This window comes from Erithacus rubecula (assembly GCF_903797595.1).
Source record: "Erithacus rubecula genome assembly, contig: SUPER_Z_unloc_8, whole genome shotgun sequence".
Classification (NCBI taxonomy): domain Eukaryota; kingdom Metazoa; phylum Chordata; class Aves; order Passeriformes; family Muscicapidae; genus Erithacus; species Erithacus rubecula.
Window position 1 is genome coordinate 506227 of NW_027635619.1, and position 21668 is coordinate 527894.

The 21668-nt window shown below is 41.3% G+C and overlaps 1 long non-coding RNA gene across 1 annotated transcript in view; it reads right to left on the minus strand.

Moving 5' to 3' along the window:
• The window catches only part of LOC306815089, a 38096-nt gene extending 18426 nt beyond the window's left edge, over positions 1–19670 (minus strand). The window contains exon 1 of the long non-coding RNA XR_013777315.1: positions 19596–19670. This is a non-coding gene — a long non-coding RNA (uncharacterized lncRNA). The remainder of the gene's footprint in view (positions 1–19595) is intronic.
• Between the last annotated feature and the right edge of the window lie 1998 nt (positions 19671–21668).

A 21668-nucleotide genomic window follows, 5' to 3' on the forward strand; every position in this document is an offset into this window, starting at 1 on the left:
GGGAACATAAGGGAGAGTTGTTCCTGGCTCGATGGGCCCATGATGCCTCAGGCCATCAGGGTAGGGATGCCACCTATAAGTGGGCACGAGACCGAGGGGTGGATCTTACCATGGACAGCATTACCCAAGTCATTCATGACTGTGACACTTGCGCTGCCATCAAGCAAGCCAAGCGGGTAAAACCCCTCTGGTATGGTGGACGGTGGTCCAAATACAAGTATGGGGAGGCCTGGCAGATTGATTACATCACACTGCCTCAGACCCGCCAGGGAAAACGTTATGTGCTGACCATGGTAGAAGCCACCACCGGATGGTTGGAGACCTACCCTGTGTCCCATGCCACTGCTCGCAACACCATCTTGGGCCTGGAAAAGCAGGTCCTTTGGAGGCATGGTACGCCTGAGAGAATTGAGTCAGACAATGGGACTCATTTCAAAAATAAGCTTGTCAACACTTGGGCTAGGGAACATGGTATTGAGTGGGTGTACCATATCCCTTACCATGCACCAGCTGCAGGTAAAGTGGAGAGGTACAATGGATTGTTGAAAACCACATTAAAGGCATTGGGTGGGGGATCTCTAAAAAACTGGGAGCAGCACCTGGCAAAAGCCACTTGGTTAGTCAACACTCGAGGTTCCACCAACCGAGCAGGTCCCGCCCAGTCTGAAGGCCTTAATGTAGTAGACGGAGACAAAGTCCCAGTGGCCCATGTTAGAGGGTTGCTGGGAAAGACAGTATGGATTCATCCTGCCTCGAGTACAGGCAAACCCATTCGTGGGATTGCCTTTGCTCAAGGACCAGGATGTACTTGGTGGATTATGCAGAAGGATGGAACAACCTGCTGTGTACCTCAGGGAGATCTGATTATAGGATAAAGTTGTACACAATATTATTGTTGAGTGCCACTACCATTGTATGCCAGATTTTATGCATAGAAGGAAATGTGTAAGTGACAAAGGCCTGAGCAAGTGAGAAGGAGGAGATATGTAAGTGTTGAAGGTTTTGAGCAAGTCAGAGAAAGTTTGTGCCTAGTAAGTGTGTATCCCAATCGTGTGTCAATGATCACGATATGGGATAAGGGGTGGAATGTTATGGGTTATGTTTTGACTAGCTCCTCTCCCTACCCCCCACCATGGAGCTGCCGGCCCCTCCCCCGGGCTGTTTTATCTAGCCGGGTGTTTTTCGGCTTTTGGGGCTTTTTGCCGCTGCTCCTGCTGCTGCTTCTGCTGCTGCTGCTTGCCGCTGCTTCTGCTGCCCCCCTGCCCCCCTTCCCTCCGCTGCTTCAGCTGCTTTTCCCCCCCCGGCTGCCTAAACTGCCCCTCTCCCTTCCCCCCCCCATCCCTAAGGTTTGCACCGGCTCCAGAGGACACGGATCTGAACTTCGGAGACCACCTCTGGAAGTCTGCCAAAGAAGCTCTGCTGCCCTTCCCGGCGAAGATCTGCCGAGTTCATCTCAATCTGGGTCTGTGCTGGGAAGTGTTTCTTTTGTATTTTGTTAATAAAAAAGTTTTTTCCACTTTCCCCTGAAGAAAATTCTTTCCGAGCTTGGTGAAGGAAGGAATTGTAAGGGGGGGAGGGGACCCTTTGGAGGTCTTTTTTCCTAAAATTTGTCCCAAACTTGGACAGTTACCTTTGAATTATTTATCATATATTAAAAAATAATTTTTTAAAAAAGGCTACTAGTTGACAAATGGCTTCTGGACAGGGACTGCTCAATCTCTGTTGCTCAGAAGTTTCCATGGCAACAGGCAAGTCCTTGGCAAAACTCAAAAGAAGAATTAAAGCTAAATAGTTTTTTGTATGGATGGGATGCTTCCACTGACAGAGAGCTTCAAAAGAAAAGGTGGATCCCTCTCAATTACCCACCCTTCATAAAAGTCTCTTAGGAAACAATAAACAGACAGAAAGGAAGAGTTTTGTGTTCAGAATATCCAGCCAGTTTTACATCTTAGGTTTAAGCACAGGATGAAACAAGTTTTCCTGTAAGCCAGAACCCCACAATCTTAAAGACTGTCTCTAAAATAGGCCCAGAAGAGGATTATTATCTTGCAAAATGGAGGAATTAAATGCTTTCACTTAATTCTGAAACCAGTATACATGCTCTTACTCAGCTGTGACAGGGGCAAGGTGTTGAATGTCCCACTGAGGAATTGAAGAACAGACCTTTTTTTCCTCTCCTTGTAGTCCTAACAAGTGCAGAAATGAAAAAGAGAAAGACATGACAATTAAATCTTGGTCTAGCAGCAAGTAATTCCTGGTGTAAATGGAACTGGTTGAATTCTGTGTCTCTGCTCCCTATCTAACCATTGTCAATGTTTGGTGTGTCCAAGCTGTCAGAGCCCTCTCCAGGCAGCATTCCTGCAATGCCTAACTGCAGACTCGGGGCTGGCTGGAGGCTGGTACAGGATATTGTTAATAATGTGCAGAAAAACAACAAAAGTCGTAAATTATCACAGCAAGGGAAGGACCTGCTCTATTGTTTTCGGCATTTCCAACCCTGGAGGAATGGGTGTCTCATTTCAGCAGAGACAGTTGCTGCTGCAGTTTGAGTGATATTTAGAAATGCCCTTTAGAGGACCATGGAAAAGGCAGAAATTTCTACTGTGCTTTGTAAAGAATTGCTTCATGTTTGTTCATGACAAACATGTGCACAAAATCCTCTGGAGACCTACCAGAAGAGAGGAACTTTCTTTATTTCAAACAAAAATTTAAACTCTAGTGTATTTCCAGTGCCTGCTCTCTGTTAAATCTGTCAGGCATTCTGAAGGATCTGGAACTATTTAGTCAGAACAAATCCACACTTGCTTTCCCTCTTTATCAATTTCTGTATTTTAAGGTAAACTTCTATGGCTCAAACGAAGTGCATTTAACTTCTTCCTGTGAGTTGAGACCTTTATTGCTAAGTTTGTCTGTCTTTCTTAATCCTCACAGGACATGACTATTTTCTTTTTGTCATCCAGTTAAGAGGCCATCAAATAACCATTGATCACACCAGAATGAAGGAAATGTTTTTTTTCCACAGTGGACTCTTGTTGGGGAGAATGAACAGACTCTCATCACTGTCTTGCTTAAATATGGAATATCATATTGCCTGAATTTTCTTTATCGGTGAGCTCTGAATCTCTAGCTGCCTTTCTTGTGAGTGCCAAAAAACCTTGGAAGAGAAAGTAATACAGAGATAAATAATGTCATTGAAATCAGGCTGTTAATTTCAAGTAGCTCTTTAACAGTGATTATTTATCACTAAATCAAATATAAAGGAAAATATTAAAAGGTTACTGAGTCAATAAGATGCAAGTGCAATAAGAATTTGAAGCTGTGGGAACTGAAGATTTTGATCATTCAGCCTGACAATCTTATCACTGCTCTCCAGTTTTTGTTTGCACTTCACATTGCCTAAAAGCAACAATCCTCCTCAAAAGACAAAGACATTTACAAATTTCTCAGTGAACTTAAATATCTCCCCCCATAATAACTTCTTTTATATTACTTGAACTGAAGCATTTACACCACTAGCATCAGCTACCAATTACTTGTGTGCCCTGTGGCAGTGCATCAAGGAATTGAGGCCATCACTGATTTCTCACACTCAGCTCTATTGAAACCTGAATAAAATTGCAGTGCATACTCCAAAGGCTGTACATTTTAAATCATGAAAGCTTTTTCCATTACTTTCAGTGACCTTTGTAGCTGATCCTTGGACTTCTTTTCAGATATTTTGAGGTTTACACCAGCACAGAGCAAGGGTCTGATTGACCAAAGTAACTGGAGAGAGGAACAGGGATGTGTTTTAATTAATTTAAATTTTATCCCCACCACACTTTTCAAAGGGCTCTTCTGCAACTTTAGATTGTAGCTTTTAGACAATTGCTGATTGATGCAGCTGCACCAAAGGCTTTCAGTCAAAACCAGGGATGGTTCTGCAGGCATAAAGGACTGTCCCACCCTACCAACTGATCTACACAAGGTATGGCCACACAGCTGAAAAAGTTTTCCTGTGAGGCATCCAAAAAAGAATGACAATATTTAAACTGACCTTGACCTCAGAGCATGACACTTAGCAAATCAGCCAGGAGACACTGGCTTGTAAAGATGCAGCCTCAGTGATCAGTCTGCAGAAAACAGATCAAAGTACTGCAAGTTCTTTATGAAAAATTTGTCAAGAGCCATCTGATTGTTTGCAAGCACGGAGTTAAAAAGCATTGATGTAGCAACAGCAGGCATTTCACCATATTCAGTAACATGCAGGGACAGTCAAAGGAAGCCTTTTCAATAAAGAAAAGCTGGAGAAGTCACAGATAACCTGTGCTGAAGTCAAGAAATGTTTGTGAAGTCAGGGAAAAAAAGCAGGCATCATATCAAGATATTATCAATGCAGATAAAAGAGAGGGGGGAAAAGTATTCAAATGTGATTCTTATGAATTGGTTTTTACTAATGAGCTGTTTCCCTAATATTTTTTGTTGTTTTGGGGGCACGGTTTGTTTGTGCTTTTGGTGTTTCTTTTCTGGGTTTTGGGGGTTTTTTTTGTTTTGGTTTGGGGTTTGTCTTTGTTTTTATTTTTCGTTAGTTTTGTTTGGTTTGGGGTTTTTTAATCTAAATAGGTTTTACTAATACAGTTTCAAGAAAGCATGAAAGACATTAAAGTTAAAAATATCAGCCAGTAAAATTCAACAGTTTTAGGGGAACTGAAATCAGGTCAGAGAAACCTTGGGGAAGGTTATCAAACTGAAAGCAAAAAAAACCAAGCAAATGATCTGAGGAAATTATGACAAACCTGTAACTAGAGCAATTGCTTTTGGAATGACTTGAGGAGCTGATTTTAAAAGTCCTGACCTATACTCCCCACACACCTTCTAGCTGAGACATGCTTAGCTGAGCTATTGCCAAAAGTATTGCAAGATTCAGCAGCATCACAACAGGGTTTTCTCTTCTGAGCACTTGATTTGAGCCAAAAAACTTTCCCCCTATATTTATTCACAATAAGCGAGGTCTCACCTCAGATGCAGCTTGTACCTTCAATAATTCACATTGAGCCCACAAGCAACTACACAAGACCATTTCTGAAGCAGTAGAATGGGCTTGCTAAGGGAGCAAATCATGTTAAGGAACAAAACGTAATCAAAAATTTGCACGCTACAAAATGCAAAGTAAGATTTTCAGAATGAAGCACTGCAGTCAAGGCAGCAGGGTCTTTCCATAGAGCAAAAATCTACAAAGACAGAGGTCAGGCTTTGAAAGTTTTCTTTTCCCAAATGTCAAAATGCCTGAAATTTGAACAATTGATAAAAGAGACAAGAGAGAGATGTGTGTGGAAATTAGAAGTGGAACACGTAATTATTAGGTAGTGCTAACAACAACAGGATTGGTTATCACGATTTTGTGCCCCAGATGCAATGGATGGTGAGGCTCAGCATGCATTCTCAGTGGGTACACATGAGACAGCACAGCTGTATAACACCTACATTCATGGATGCACAAACCACACAGGCAGAGTAACCTGAGGAGCAAGGGCACATGCTCACAGGGAGTGTCAGCATCCTTTCCTATATGGAGAAAAAAGCACAGCATCTATAAAGACAATTTGCAGGTAATTTAATAGTCAAAACCAAAGGGAAATACACTGCCTTTATATGCTTTCAAATCATTACTGTGCTGGTTTTAGCTGAGATGGAGTGAATTTCCTTCACAGTAACTAATATGGGCTGTGTTCAGGATTTCTGCTAAAAACAGTTCAGGTAACACAGGGATGTTTTCCCTGCCCAATGTTTCCTATAGAGTTTTATTTACGAATTAAAAATCTTTATGGGGCACTGGGATTCAGGTTGTAAATACTGTGTGGCAGATCACTTTGTTTTGCTTGTGGTCACTTTTAAATTGTCAGATCCACAGATATTTCCTCTGGCAGAGGAGCAAAGCAGGTGGAAGATTCCCAGTGTCTCAGGGTGCTTAGAAAATTTGGAGCAGTGACTATGAACAGCACAGCCCTGGTTCTTCTGAAAAGGAGTGGATCAGACAAGCTGCAGGGTTTCATATCCTTAAATGCTGGTTTCATGATACATAGAACCTACAGCTATCCCAATGTAAGTACTAATTGAATTTTTAATTTTCCAAAAAGTCAGCTGGAAACTTCCAACTTATTTCCAGTAAGTACTAATTAAGTTTCTAAATTCCTCAGCAAGCTTGATAAATAATGCTCAGGGAATGTGAAAGCTGTTAAAATACCCAGCTCTGCTCTCTAGCCCAGAAAAAAAAAATTATCTGGTGATGATACAATAGATTTCAGATGAAAACCGTGAATTGAGCATGAAAACAATCGTGTAACACTGCAGAGGGCACTGCCTCCCTCTTGGACTCTGGCTTCAGCTTCCCTTGCCAAGGGCTGAGGGAAAACATCACACAGTCCTGCTCAGGACTCTGGTAAATGGAAAATACTTCTTTTTCATTTGAATCTTACTACAGCCAGTGGATGGCACAGGCACCAGAGGCATGCCATCGTAGAGCTGTGTGTTTCTGCAAAACAATGCAGAACAATTGATGAACGTTTCCCTACAGCTCATTATTGAAATGCTGGCAATTGCACTGATCTCTCCCTCTTTTCCCAGTCAAGGCTTAAACTTCACTTGTATAAATCACAAGAGCAGGCTCAGTCCTCACAGAACCAAGGCAGGTGTGTGTTCGCAAAAACAACCTGATTTTGCCTTGTCTTCTCCTCCTATTCTTTGATTTATGCCACATCATCCTTGTAGGCAGCTACTCACAGTTTTTCTCCGGCTGGACTTTCAGTGGCTGCAGATCAGTGTCCTGTCAATTACTGTGGTGGTGACAGGGACCATGTGTCAGAGAAATTATGAGAAATATTAATCAAAAAGTCAGGCAGTGGCAGACCCACCACAGAAACTGTTATTTCAGTTATTGCAGGGGCTGAAAATCAGGTTTTTTTCCAGACTGTCTCTCTGACATACAGACCCCCAGATGGTCATTTTTCACTGGATTTGCCAAATAAATGCAGGAAAGGCTTCTCAATAATGCCCAATCTCTTGATTACTATCAAGACATAACAAACAAATGACCAATTCAGAATGTCAGTCTGGAGTCCTTTTCTTGTACCATGGAGATCATCTGGAGGGAGCAAAGGACACTGCAGAACCTTCTATGTCTTATGGCAGTTTCAACTTCAACTAAACATGATCCTAAAATACCAGAGTGACAAAAAATACTGCTGAGGGAACCACAAATAAGTCATCATGTCATAGTATGTAGTCATCACTTTGTGCAATGTTCATTGACTTGAACAAAATGATGAAACTTTATTCCCTGGTGAGAAGTTGAAGTAGTGCAAGCATATTTATAGCCCACAAACACACAAAGAAAACCTGTCAATCTCTACAGTGCAACTTCCATCTTGCCTTTCAATTGTCGTGAATATTTTTAGCTACAGAAGGCAGAAATATATGGCAAACTAATTAACTCATTGACTCGATTCCCCAATTCAAAATGTTGCCATCTTTAGGAAATAGCAGAGGACACAAAGGGTCATCTCTTATTGCAGAAGTCAGTGTACTGCACGTATTTTGGGTTACACTTTGGTTGCACTAGGTGGCTTTTCCTTTTACAAAAATATCCCTATAAATGCAATACATAAAATAATCTTTGGCTCCAGAAAGTTTGTGCTCAATTCATGCAAATATTTAATCCTGTATTACATAAAACATGAGCTGACACTGCACTTATTGTCATCAGCACTTCATTAAACACATTTTTGGTCATGTATAATGTAGTAGAAATTGTTTGCTAAAAGAGCACATCAGTTGGCATATATTGGCTTAACTTTGAACCCCCCCAGGCCTTGAAAGTAATTTTTAGTCTGATGGTCAGATGTAAAAATGGGAGAAAAAACTTGGAGATATAGCAGAGTTACTATTGAAAAATTCTTGAACAAATTTCAACCAGCAGTGTTGAAATACCGATTTTAAGATGTACTTGTAGATTATAAATTCATCCAATTTGATGAATTGTATACATAAAAATGGCAACAACAATTTTATGCAGCTTAATAAACTAATATTTTCCACTTTTCCTCAGGACAGTCATCCAGCTAAACACACAACTCTCCCAAGGGTTTCACTAGAGTAATTATTATTCCTCCAGGCTGCAAAAAGATCATTTTCCAACTGCTCCCTCTCCTTAAATTACTTGGGAATGAACCTCTGGATGCTGAAGAAATCCTTCTGATCTCTCTGCACTCCTCCAGCTCTGTGAGGAAGGGATGGATATTCACAGGTGTGCCAGCACTCCAGCCACAGCAGAGGCTCACCTACAAGTCACAAAAGTACCAATCTGCATAAAATTTATGTCATTTCACCTTGAACTTGGATAGAGGTGGAGTAACAGTGGGATGCAAGGTTTCTGTAATCCTGGAAGCCAGGCACAGTTTTAGGTAAGGATGTGACTGGTGTGATCATTCCAAAAGGTAGCAGTGGGTAAATTTACATGAGAACGGTGAGTCTTGTGAAGAAAACATCCAAATAAATAGAAGAGTGACAGAAGAGAAACCTTCTCCCTGTGGCCAGGGAGGACAGCAGCATAAATACAGGCATGAGGAGGGAGAACCTGAGAAGAAGGAAATCAAATTCACCTTAGTTCTGATTCTGGTTTTTCTGCCTGAGGCTCTCTCAACCCCACTCCCCTTGATTTCAGGGCAAGCTCCAGCTGGGGACTCCAGCCCTCGGGGCTCCCTGTTTGGCATCAGCTCCACAGCTGTAAATGGCACAGCTAATTCAGGGTGCAATTGTTAAATTTAATGGTTCAGTGTATAACAAGTGCTGATTAACGTGGTGTGAGAAGTGGCCACCAGCAACAAGGGCAGTGCTAATGGATTTATTCAATAAAGCTTAAAACTGGCCTGATTTGGGAGACTTCTGAACACTAGTCTGAATTATCTCAGATAGCTAGATAGATAGATATATAGATAGCTAGATAGATAGATAGATAGATAGAAAATGTACTCATATATTTTGTTCCAACACTACACATAGAAATAGGTCTTTTAGAGTACACACAGGATCTCCCAAAGGAAAAAAAAAAGCAATATGAAAAGTCTTGGTTTCCATTTGCCTAATGCAAGGCTGTTTTTCTCATAAATCTCCTATGAGCCAGGACGCAGTGATCTTTTTTTTTCTAATAGATCTTGACTATGGAATAATTATTGGATTTCTCTCGTCTGAATGCATGGAAAATGATGCTTCCAATTGTTACATACAATTATACCATACTCCTGATTTAAAATTATCTGTGAAAGCAAAGGAAAGTGACACAGATCTCCCAAGAACACTTGAGCAAGTTAAAACTTTGCAAAAAAAGTTGCAGCTTCCAGATATATTGCTCTTCTCATAATTTGGCATCCAAGACAGAGTTAAGACTGCAAGTGATTGTGTAAAGACAGATCATGTCAAACTTTCTACAGTACTCTCACTTGCATATTTCCTTTCAATTGTTTGGTTTTCCAGCCACAAGGAGGGAAAAGAAAAAATAAAAAAACAAAAAAAGCAAATCAAACCAAGCCTCAAATAACTTCTAGCAACAGGGCTTGAAAAGAAAAGAAATAATGATCAAAAATAATTAATTTTAAAAAAAGAAAAGTTTAAAATAAAATCTGCTCTGAGTTAGGATTGGTAACTTTTCAAATTATAGTTAGAGCAAAGATTTTTTACTGTATGTAGATTTATTACCATGGGATTTTTTTCAGAACATGTAATTCATTCATGGATCTTCTGAAGTCTTTTCTGTTATGGCTTTTAAATAAATGTACAGTCTACCATCCAAGTATGACCATCTCTCAGAAAAAAGGTTGTGACAGCACCTTTCCCTCAGGACTTCTCACTTACATGAAATAATGAGAGCCAGAGACTCAGGTTGGCAGGCTGCTTTACTGCAGTTTGGGATTTGGTCCTATTGGCCATGACAAGGTGCAGTTAGTGAAGCTGTTAGATAACAATTCCAGCATGCCCCACTTCAGAAATCAAGCAGTAAACCTACATCTTCTCACATCATATGCCATTAGAAATAACCATTTTTTCCATAAGTCTCTCAATGTACTGGAAGCTGGCCTGCCTTGATCTCTCCATGATTTCACAGGAAAATCTCTGGGGGCTTGGACTGTGTCTGCTTTTCCACCTCCCCTGCAGCTGAGCCTGCAGCCACTTCTGACCTGGGGGTAGACCACTGGCTGTTCCTCACCAGCAGAATGGTGAGAAAATGGCACAACTTCACCTTAGTCACAAGGTCAAGCTATCAACTACAGCAAGGTTCCCATTCTTTACACCTCCAACAGAGAAATTCTATTGAATTTCACTCAGCATTCAGCCTGTGCACTTTGTTTTTTGGCAAGCAATGCTTGTTCTGACACAGCCTCACCATGTGAGTACACAAGTGAATATATATTTATGTTTAAGCTAAGCCTTTGCTTAGAACAATATATTGTGTGCCAGGCATTTAACCTGTGGGAATAAAATTCAATGTCTTTTTAATAAAATCTGTAGGTTCAGGAAGTGTGTTTTTCTTACAAAGCCTGCTGTGAGAGGAGGAATTCTCCATAAAGCTATGCAATTCAGTAAGGGGCAGCAATTCTTCCTTAACTTTTTCCATCCTTCTATCTCCTCCATCATAAATGAATCTAACATACTTTCACTAACTACAAAGCAGGAAGTAATTTATTTACTATCAACAGAAAGTCTTGTTTTTAATAGAAAATATTATTTTTTAATGCTACATAAGCTCCTCCTGGCATAGGCAAGTCCCACCCCTGTGAAATACAGTTAGCAAATACCTGCTTTTAAATGTTCCTGTCCATTTCTTAACTGGGAGCTCTAAACTTAACTATTATTGGAGGCAGAAGCAGGAAGTAATACACACCAGTAAATGTCTGTACACTTCCCCAAAAAGTTGGTTTTCCTTGTGAAACCATAGTCACAAAACTCTGATGTTCATATTTAACAACAGCAACAATAACTGAGCAGCTGAGACTTAAGTATGACTACTGCCATGTGATACCCCACATGCCATTAACATGTGCCAGTCATGTGAAACCTCCAATAAATTTCTCCATTAAAAAATTAACATTACAGCATACTGGGAATACAAATCAGGAGAATATCCTGGACCCACTGATGTGTTGGACTTGAACAAGATTACTAAACAGCTACCTAATGGAAGCTAAGCAAGTCCTGGAGCAATGCAGTTTTCCACTCCATTACCAGCTCAGAGTCATTGAGAACCCCCTAAACTGGTTATTTATCTAAGTGGTTTTTTATTGGCAATAAAACTTTCAAGCTATAACTGATGTATTAGTATGTCTTTTCTTTTCATTTGTTTCTTGCTTGAGTCCAAACAGATGGAGCAAAAACAAAATGTGCTTCTAACCCTCTGTATTTCTACTGTTGGCTACTGGAATACACAGTCTCAATCTTTTACAATACTAGCAACTCTGCAGAAGAGGCCAGATTTCAAAAAAACCCCAGGGGGTTTAGTGAAAGGAATTTAGGAAAGCAGAAAAAGGTCAGTATTCTCTTCCGCACATCAATGCAAACAGCTTAAAGAGAAACACAGATGAGCATCAAGAGAGATGTGAAGATGTGTTTCCAACTCACTGTAGGGTGACAGTAATAAGTAGAGTAAATTTTTCAAGACAAATAGATTTGGTCATGAAATGGCTGCTTCTAAAACCAGTTAGTCTGGCAGGCATCCCATGCAGTTGAAATTCAGGTTTCTGGGCAGTCAGTGGAGACAGGTAAGCAATTTCAAAAGGGTAAACATTCTGAACAGCACAGAAAAGAGCAGCACCCATCTGCTGGCAGCTTCACAGCCCTGAATATGCACTGTGTTCAGAAACACTGCTGTGATCCAGAAGGATATGTTTTCAAAGAGGTTTCTCATCTCAGCCATTCAGAATCTGTCCTTCCCTCCAAGTGCTTAAATATCCTTGAAAACAAGGAACTTCAGTAAAAACAGAACTTACAGCTATTAAATTATTATTAATTCTATTTTACTCTCATCTTATGTTTAAAATCACAGGTAGAAGCTACAGATAAATATTATAGGACCGTTTCTGAAATGAAGTGTGTTTTGGAGACTCATAGTCAGCATGACACCTTGATGCTCACAGGAACAAGGGACACAGAGAGGAGTTCAGCAGAAAAGAGGAGCACAAACTGTCATCACATCCTTCTTGCCAGGACTGGCTAAAGAAACTTCACAGGACCTGCTGTATCAGAAAATTTCATTTCCTGAGAATCTCACTGTTTCCTGTGAACTGCCTCACTTTGATCAGATGTTGTCAGCATATTGAGCCCACTTTGAATCACAACAAAGCATTTCATTCTGACCCCTCTGACAGCAGTTCTGAGCCAGGCATTCCAAACAACACTTGGGTAAGGACATGATGTGTTTATTGACCCTTAAAATAATTGCATTTTAAAACTTCCACTCCATAAGGTTCTTCCATCTTCCTTGTGCTTTGCACTCTTGGGGAGTGCAGAAACTGCTTATGCCTTGAAGACAGTCTGCTTTTTTTCTTCAAAACACTGGTTTTCTAATCAAAGAAGAGGACAGCAATCCATTAAATAGGATGCTTAGGTGTAGTATTTCCCCACATATTTGATATTATCTCATATAAAGCATATTATCTCATTGCTTTAAGGAAGTGAACTTTGTGCCAGATTTGTCACTGGCTGCAGAACTGGCCTATAAGGCAATAAGTAATTTATTTATCACAATCAGAAAAGGATTACAGGTTTATTCACACATTGCAGCAAACAACACTCTAAGTTCATTTTTGCAAGAGATTGGCAACATCAGGTCTCTTTTTGCTCAAAGAAATCAATGAGCTTCAAGTTCACCATTCTTTTTATATGCATCCAGTGCACCTCTTGCACTACAAAACATTTTCACTTATACCCTGTGTGCTTAATGAAACCTCAGCGACTACCAGTAAAACAGGAGTAATTTAGAGTGTACCTGTAAAATTAATTAGAAGGGCAACAATATTAGCATGGCCACAGTTTTCTCTAAACCACTGCTGCTGCTACTACAGCCCCTCTGTGATAGCACCAATTATGACAAAACAATAATGCTGTCAGGAAGTCGATAATTAACTGCTCAAATCTGGTGGTTTTGTACTTTATAGTGATTTCCTCTGTTTTGCACTACCTTTTCTTCCCTCTCCCCTTTCCTACCCATCTTTCCTTTCCCCTCCCCTCTCACCACTACCTTACCCTTCCCTCCCCTCCTCTTTTTCCCTTACTTCTCTCTCTCTCCCTCCTGACTCATGAAATCTGAAAATTCAGTTAAAAGAATCTGAGAAACACAAATTCCAAGGCAGTAAAAATAATTTTAAAACCCTAAATGCTTAACAACTTACTGAATTTTCACCCCTGCATGCCAGGTGGGTGAATCACTTTGACTCACAGATTCAAACCTGTTCTGCTGGAGGATTTGGTGCTGTGGCTGCCCTGTCCTATAACCCAGTTTACACATCCCAAATTCCCATTCAGTTGTCCATGGACTGAATCAACCCTGCCATGTGCAGGATCAGGAAGCAGCAGTATCTAGGTCCATCTCTGAAATGCCCTGGGGGAATTTCACTGTCTCTGCTAACTCTGAGTGGGAATCCACTAATTTGTTATCCCAATAAAAGGTCTAAAGCCTGGTTAATGTAGACCCTTTCCTTTCTGGCCTTTCTTCCCTTTTCCCTCACTGGATTGAGCATGCTGGGACCGGGCACATCTTTAATCTCGAGGGTGGAACCACGTAACATCCCAACTCACAAATTAGAATTTGCTCCAGCAATGCCTCATGTTGCTGTTTCTAAAATAAAGCTTCCCATTTCATGGATGGCAAATACTCAGGTAACGTGAAATTGAAAGCATTGATGGGTAGTTTATGGGGTGGGTTCTCTTGAATATCTTTAGTGAAACCAGGTCAGCTTAATAGGTTCTCTTGAATGGGACAGAACATTTTTTTACTGTAGTTTTCTCCATTGCCAGGGAATATACAAGAAGATCAGAATCTTCTTTCTCTTCTGTAGATTTATCTGACTCATGCACATTGCAGATCTGCTTTTGATCAGAAATAGTTTGACTTTTTATTATATTTTCATTTGACAGTATAAATGTAAATTATCCTATATGTACATTAAGAGGGAAAAAGTGATTTATATTTTAAAAAGCTCATCAGGGAAAACATTAAAATTTATTGTTGTAGGGAAAAAAAGTGTAAGTTTTCCTGCAGGGATAAAGGTTGCTGTTGAGCCAATTATTTTAAAACTGGATATCTATTTTCTGGTGCATTTTTTTGTGATATTTAATACACTGAGCTCGCCCATGCTAAAATTAATTACTGTCCTTTGATAATCTGTGAAACATTACAGTGGATACTAATCTTGTTAGCAAAGGGAAGTTGGAAGCATAATGTGGAGTCGTATGTGTTTAGTTTATTCAGAGCCAAAACAGAGAATTATAGACTCATGGAATCAAATGAGATTGGAAAAGTCTTTTAAGACCATTGAGTCCAACTTGAGCAACTGACATAGAAAATTCAATAGTTCAAATCCCTGATTCACGTATGAGTAAACACTGAAGGAGGGCATGTAAATACTTCTGCTAATATTCTGCTGAAATAGTCAATATAGCAATATCACCTGCAAGGTTTAAGCTTTTAAAAATAATCTAAAATGTCTCTACCAGATTTCCTAACTTCATTTAAAAAATGCTTTTCCAACCACTGAAGTGAAGTGATTATTAAAATGTTTAAAATGCAGAGCACTGACGTATTCCTTGATATTATGGCTTAGAGGAGTAAAAAAACCAGTTGATTAAACCTAAAAAAGCCTAATGCCAGAATATTAAAACATCTGCAGGATTTAGCAGGGGATTGATAATAAGACTGTAATAATTTTCTCAGCTGCTCAGTGATTTTTCATAAGGAAAAGGACTGCAGACCTCTACTTAAAGACACTACCTATAAGAGATGTCTTCTGCTTCACTAGTTGAGACATGAAGACTTTTTTTTCATGCTGGAACCTGATTCTACTTATATGAAAGACTTTTTCTTGTGCAAAGACATGTAGGACTCAGCTTTCTCTTTACTCTAAAACCAAACAAAAACCCCCAGGTACATTCTGACCATCCAGAGTAAATGAAGGAGTACAAAAATGGATTCACTAGCATGAGACCTAGGGAAACTCTCTGGGTCGGGCTTGGGAAATATCCTATATCCTAAAATATTTCATATTTCAGAAGTTAGTTTGATTCACTCTGGAAAAAAATCCAGGTTGCCCCAGCAGGGAGCATCCCCTGCCACAGCCCCGTGAACTCTGTCAGGCAGACTGTGTGACACATGGTGCTCTGTTCAGCCAGCTCCTCAAGTGCACAGTCCAGGAGACAGAGAAACATTTCCACAAAACTAATTATGGCTTCATTATTGTTTTTCTGTAAGTACTCCCTAATTCAGTTTGAATCACTCACTTTACTCAGGATTTATCCACAGGCAACTGGAGCAGAATTTTACATTGGGCACCCTTGAGTTCTTGACAAATTCAAAGCAAAATAGAACTAAAAGCCACCCAGATGAGAATGAAAACTTAAGCAGCTTTAATTATAAAGAATAATTTAACCAGAATCTTTAGGTTGCGGCTAAGGGCAGCCTTCACAAATGCAGCCACAGCTGTGTGTTCCCTGTCTGTGGCTGGGAACAGCATCCATTTTTCAGTTTGTTTAAATAAAACAGTAAAATAAAAGCTAACATATTTCTAGATGCTGGTCTGTGCTGCTCCATCTCCAAGCTCTTCTCCATTTCATACCTCCCATCCTCCATTCCTTTCCTTTCTGGGATTTGTCACCCTCTATTTTTTATAAAAAGAGCTGCTTCTGCCTCGGGAGGCCTTGGAAGCCACCAGTCAGCTGCCTGAGGAAATCCCCAAGTCTCATGATGAATTCACTCTCCTCTAGTTTTTGTCAAGCCATCCATCCAGTCCCCAAGGCTCCCTTTTCCTCCAGCAAGTAAATTTGCTGCTTACAAATCTACCCTGGGAAACAAACCTGCCACGAGCCTTGTCCCCCTCAGCACTCTCTTTAACTCCATGCCCCAGGATCCAGCCCTGAACCCAAGTCCTTCAAGATGTTTTTTGCAGACATTTACAAAACAGAAAGAGAGCATGGAATTCAGCAGCCATTTTGGTAATACTGCCCTTTTGGGGTAAGGACAGTTTGAAATTAAACCAGCTGGAGCTTGGCTTGTCAGTCAAACCAGCTTGTGAAGAGCTGTGTTACCTGAGTGACATGTACCTCTGCCATGGATCAGTACCAAGGCACATGGGCTGCCAGGAGAAGTATGAACCCCATGAGGCTCTCAGATAAATCCCCTCTACTGAAATCAGTCTGTGCAATCTGCAGGTCAGGGTCTTGTTTCTGTTACACAGTTAATGGCGCGTGGTTTGGGACTTGCCTTCTAAACAGGCACAAGCTTTACTTCTTTGTGCATGTATAGTATTTCTTAAGACACAACAGGTCAGCTTCAGTGCCAGAAGGCATGTTGCATTTCATACACTGCTCTGTGTAGCAGTGAGAATGGTATGTCCCTGGCTTCCCCTGTACCCTGTCTGATGGTTCAGTGCTCTCCCCTTTCCCCTCCCCCCTGAGCTGACTGGCTGGGCTCTGCTTTTACTCCGCCCCTGGCAGGGGGTTTAAAATCCAAGGTCCAGGCATTCCCACTTCATCTTTCTCCCTGGAAGACATCCAGAATGAAGCTGTGAACCCCTTCGGGAGAAGGAGCCTTCTTTTACCTTCTTCCTGCAGGACTCTGGGCTTCCTTCTAGTAACCGGAGCTAGCCGGAGGGAAGCTCCAGATTGTCCCAGCAAGGGACCAGACCCTGACCTGGCTGTCTATGTAAGAAAACCTGGATTAATTATCTATTTGACAAAAGCACATGGAAAACAGTGGCTTCAGATGTTGAAAATTTAAACTGCTTATCAGAAAAGTGTATCAACCACTAGAACACTAGTTAGGTAGAATGGCCATGGAGAATACCCCATTGCTTGATCCTTTGGAAAAAACAGGTGGTTTTCTATAATCTATGCTCCAGTTCCATCAGGCATGACACAGAAATCATCTGCTGAAATCCTGAGGTTCATTTTACATGTGAAGAGAGGCACACTGATTGCAATAATGGCCCCTTCTGTCCCTAAAATATATGAAAGTATTAAGTTCATGGAACAACGCCAGCTCATATCCAGCTGCTAATGTGAATTTGAACAAGACAGTCCTACAGTAGGGCTGTGCCTCATCAACTGTAAGAGTCTCTGCAGTGTGTTCCCCATTTGGTAGATACAAACACAAACTCAACTGTTCAGGTCACTGCACAAGGAGTAGCATTTTTTAAAGGGATGACTCAGGAAAAAAAGAATGTGCCATTCTGAAATAGAGCTGAAAATACTGAAGAGTGAGCCTCACAGTAAGGACAAGGACTACTCTACTAGTTAGAAGATACATGGTAAAGAAAACTGGGTTTTCTTGTGCCCTTACAGAGCATGTCCATGGTTTCAGAAGAGCATTTTCAGAAGAAACTCCTGCAGAAGTCCTCTCTCACACCATGCTGTGATGTATCAGAAAATACACTTCTATGTATGTGAGCACCCTGGTGACACCCCTGGAACAACAAGGAGCAGCCCTGTTCTCCTTCACACTGAAGCTCCCAAGCCCCAGGCTGTTGGTCTTTGCTAAAAAACCAAGTGTGATGTTCTAATAACTTTAATTTCTCCAGCTTATGCAAGTTGATTGTAACACATGGGCCACTGTAGTAAAATAACTCTCAATGGCAGCACAGTTTTCAACCTGTATTTGCTGATTAGAAAGCACAGCAAATAAAAATTGCATTCAGAAGCACATTGCTACATAAATTTTGTGACACTTGATGGTGCTTTTAATACTACTGAAGTCCATGAAGTGTTCATGAAAGGAACCTGTTGTAAATTAGTTTTCTGGTACCCTGACTTCAATCAGCTTTAAATGACAAATTGGATCATTGGTAAATGCAAATAACATCTCATAACATCTTCTCTTAAGGTGTAAAATAAAAACTAGGAACCTCTGTACAGTCCACAGAAATTACAGCACAGTGTTCTTTTGCTTAAAGTACTTTCAACTCCCAATATTCCCAAAACTATTTTGGCCCTTTGCTTTTGGCAAGAAGGATTTCCCTCATACCTTTTCATCCTTAAAAACTTCACAAGAACTCCTTGTCTGCTGCCACTCTGTATACACTTGAGCTACACAGCACTCTGCTTCCTCATAGCCACTGAGCCTTTTACTGTGCTGAAAACAAACCTCAGTGGCCTTTAGGATACTGAAGCAAACCTGACCCATTCTCATAAGCACTCAGATGCAAACACACAAAATATTTAAATATTATTTCATTCCATCTTTTTTTTCAGCCATGTGTCAGCTCTGCACATACAAGCCTGTCTCATGCACACACTCCACACTCAATTCCTGAAAATAAAGGACACACTAAAGTTGCTTCTTGTCAGACCTCATGAAGGTCTTGGTCTGTAACTCTGAACCATGCAAAGCAAACATCTTCCGGTAGTAATTTTACATATAATTATATGATAATAAAATCCATCTGTTGAAAGAGGATATGACTTATCTGCTGCAAAGGTCATAGATGAAGATTGTAATGATATGAAGAGCTTGCAGGCATTAGAAGGAGCATTTAATTGATGAAGTATTTGTGAAGTATCAAGCATCACTTACTGGAAATGCTTTAATTTATGGCTGATATAAAATTCAACTCCCTAAACAGGTTAACAACAACAGCAGTTCTCTGGGAGGTATTGCTGCTGTTAGTCCCTCTCTGCAGATTCAGCTGCAGGGTTTGCAGTCTGTTATTTCATCTCTTCTGGTAGAAAATTTGAATTATATTCTGATCCTCTCTTGAATCTGAGTGGTCCCAAGGCCAACTAGTAAAGCAAATAATGAGAATGAAGAGACCATCTCTCAAGGCAAGCTAATCACACACTGCCATCCCCAAATCTCTGGGAAGGCAGGAGTGGGCCACCAGTTCCAGTTCTTCCCCATCAGGGGCTGCAGCACAGAACATCTCACAGGACACATTCTAAGAACAAGAAGCTCCAGCACCAGCTGACAGCAGCTTTAAGGCTGGGGAGGATGAGAGAACATCCATCCATCCATCCATCCATCCATCCATCCATCCATCCATCCATCCATCCATCCATCCATCCATCCATCCATCCCTGCGGGCCACCTTCAGCAGGAAAAAGGGAAGAGGGATGGGAGGGCCCAGAGAGTTGCAGGGATTTTGCCTGCCTGCTACAGGCAGTTCCAGTTTGACTTGGTGAAGTTTCATTTACTACTGGTTAAAACCAATGCAGGTTTTAAGACAAAACATACCACAGCACCTTCCCCCAGGGTCTCCCCAGACCCAGCACACATGCTCCAGCTCCAGGCTGCTTGGCAGCACCTGCCCCTTTGTGCTCTTCCCCCCTTTTGCCCTGGACTTGCTTTTCCTCTCTCCTTTACTCACCCAGAGGTTCCCTGTTCCATTCAGCCCCACCTCTGCCTGAGGGGCACAGCTGGGCTCAGCTGTTGCTCCTTGGCACAGCTGGAATTGTCTGGAACAGACTCTAGGAGAAAAAAGGAAAAAAAAAAAAAAAAAAAGACTTCCCATCTGCTCCCTCTCCTTAAATTACTTGGGAATGAACCTCTGGATGCTGAAGAAATCCTTCTGATCTCTCTGCACTCCTCCAGCTCTGTGAGGAAGGGATGGATATTCACAGGTGTGCCAGCACTCCAGCCACAGCAGAGGCTCACCTACAAGTCACAAAAGTACCAATCTGCATAAAATTTATGTCATTTCACCTTGAACTTGGATAGAGGTGTACCAATGTGAAGTAACAGTAGGATGCAAGGTTTCTATAACCCTGGAAGCCAGGCACAGCTTTAGGTAAGGATGTGACTGGTGTGATCATTCCAAAAGGCAGCAGTGGGTAAATGAGAAAGATGAGTCTTGTGAAGAAAACATCCAAATAAATAGAAGAGTGACAAAGAGAAACCTTCTCCCTGTGGCCAGGGAGGACAGCAGCATAAATACAGGCATGAGGAGGGAGAACCTGAGAAGAAGGAAATCAAATTCACCTTAGTTCTGATTCTGGTTTTTCTGCCTGAGGCTCTCTCAACCCCACTCCCCTTGATTTCAGGGCAAGCTCCAGCTGGGGACTCCAGCCCTCGGGGCTCCCTGTTTGGCATCAGCTCCACAGCTGTAAATGGCACAGCTAATTCAGGGTGCAATTGTTAAATTTAATGGTTCAGTGTATAACAAGTGCTGATTAACGTGGTGTGAGAAGTGGCCACCAGCAACAAGGGCAGTGCTAATGGATTCATTCAATAAAGCTTAAAACTGGCCTGATTTGGGAGACTTTTGAACACTCCCATCACAGCAAGCCTGAATTCCTCAAGCCCACAGGCAGGAACCTGATGAGCCCATTAGTGTTTGGAGGAAATTGAAGCCTCATGTGGGACTTGGCATCTTAACACAGTTAATGACATCCCATAAAGGACATGCACCTTTTCAAGAGACCAATGAAAATTTAGCAATTTGAATTGTTATGGAATCATAGAATCACTAAAGTTGGAAGATGTATTTGAGATCATTGAGTCCAACCAATGGGCTGGTGCTGTCAGAGACACAATTGGTGTTCCTAGAGTAAACTGCAAAAGTGTGAAAGTGCTTTGACAGCCCAGGAGGAAATAAGGTGGAAGTGTAGCATAGCTGAGCAAGGAAATGGAAATCAGGTGAAGGGAAAGTTAAAATGTGTTTTCAAATAAAAGTTTCTCCAGTTTCAGAAATAATCCAAACATAGAAGAAATAATGACCAAAGTTTCTTGGAGGAAAAATAGACTAAAAGGAGAACTGATGGGATTTATTATTACCAAAAACAACTGCAAACCCTCTTCTTTTTACATACATGAGATAATGGCAAATATGCAGAACATCTGCATATCCATATGGAGTGGGAAGAAATACCACCAAGAAACAGCATTTAAGAAGGATATTTCAGGGAAATAGAATCTTATCCTAGTGTTGAGGACCTCCCTCTTACCTTCTTCTCTGTGTATTATATACCAAGGCATAATAAATCAGCCCTGGAGATTGTGTTGGGGTGATTTCAGAAGTAGCCACGTGTAAGTGGAGACCTGACCCTTTGCTGAGCTCCTACGGGCACTTGGGCTGCAGCCACATCCTCTCTTTTGTGGCCCTGCTGAGCAGCCAGCAGCCTCTCTGCTCAGTTCCTCCTCATTGTGGGGGCTGATTGTCCTTCCCTGCCTTCAGGTGACACCTCACATGTTTGGAGCCCTGCAGGTGACTTGAGTAGGACTTCCTCATCCACCCCCAGCAGGTCTGGATCCAGCTCCTTGGGCACAGCAGAGCCCAGTCTCCACTGCAAGCAGGAAAATCAGTGCTGTGGACCATGGCAACCCCTGCTGACACCAAAAGTGTGGCATTTTGGAATAGATCACCATTTATTTTTCATTACCAGCCCAGAGAGTTGCCCAGTTGTCTTCTGAGAACTTCTCCAGTGAGGCTGGGTGACTCATG